Raw genomic sequence first — 1165 nt, 5'->3', positions numbered from 1 at the left:
AGAACTTATTTCTGTTGTGTTTTGTGTAGGGATGGTGGCACTAGTGCTAAAGATTTGTCACAGTGTGTGGAGCTGCTCTTACAGCTGGATGAGCCAGCGGAGGAGCTCTGTGATAAATTCCTGAGTCATGCTCAAGCCCGACTCGAGTCAGACCTTCAGGGCCTGGAGGCCGAGATTGCACCGTCTACTTCGGTCCCCTCTGAGAAGGAAGCTTCTGCACGCAGGTCACCAGCTGCAAGTGCCGCATCCCCATCAAGTCGTAACTCACCCACAGCAGGCACTCTACCGTCTCACGCCTCCAACAGTGACATTTTGGAATTCATCGACAGAGGCTGCAATGAATTTGTCAGCAGCTTATGTTTAGTGATAACATCATATCAAGAACTTTTTGTTACCCATGCTCAGACAGGCGAGCTCGCTTCCAAAAATATCCCACAGATGGCAAATAATAAGCTGCAAGTCTTCGTGGATGACCTGGCCACCCGCTATTTCTCTCTCGTGGAGCGGAGGATACAGGAAGAGAAGGGGGTCGGAGACAACTCTCTGTTAGTGCGCGCGCTCGACCGCTTTCACCGCAGACTTCAGGCCGTGGCAAAGCTGCTGCCGGGCTCGGCTGTGCCAAACAAGGGGGCTGAGATTGTGAAACGGGCAGCGACGGAGCGAGTCAAGCAGTATCTGACCGCTCTGCAGAGCTTCTACATGGACAGTTTGACAGACGTGAGGCAGGCCCTGGCGACACCACGGCTTTCTGTGGCTAATGCCTCAGGAGCACATCACGGAGGGCCGAGTTCCAGCAGAGATGCTCCGAATAGCCTGCCGGAGCTGCTGTCCTTCCTGTCATCTTCCATCCTGAACCAGATTAAGTCGGTACTGGCATCTGTGCATCTCTTCACAGCGAAAGACATTTCGTTCTCTAACAAACCGTACTTCAAGGTAAACAATCCAATTGGACATTCTCCAGATAAGTTAATGGTCATGTTTCCTATATTTGTTCTTTCCCATTTAGAGTAATATTCTGGATGTTGTGTGGTAAAATAGAGGTTGACATTTGCAATAGGTGGCATTGAATGAGCAATAGGTGAAAGTAGACAATGTCTTTGCACTAGTTATTCTTAAATCTGAAAGGTTCTGGGCTTCAGTACGCAAAGAGAGCTTTGTTTTGCAA

General features: G+C 49.6%; 1 pseudogene; it reads left to right on the top strand.

The window, feature by feature from the left end:
- The first annotated feature begins 6 nt into the window (after positions 1-6).
- LOC103399184 (vacuolar protein sorting-associated protein 51 homolog pseudogene) lies at positions 7-1158 on the top strand (annotated as a pseudogene).
- Positions 1159-1165: the final 7 nt, after the last annotated feature.

The sequence above is a fragment of the Cynoglossus semilaevis genome, unplaced genomic scaffold (genome assembly GCF_000523025.1).
Source record: "Cynoglossus semilaevis isolate Cse_v1.0 unplaced genomic scaffold, Cse_v1.0 C19158222, whole genome shotgun sequence".
NCBI lineage: Eukaryota > Metazoa > Chordata > Actinopteri > Pleuronectiformes > Cynoglossidae > Cynoglossus > Cynoglossus semilaevis.
This window is presented reverse-complemented; position numbering and strand designations above follow the sequence as displayed.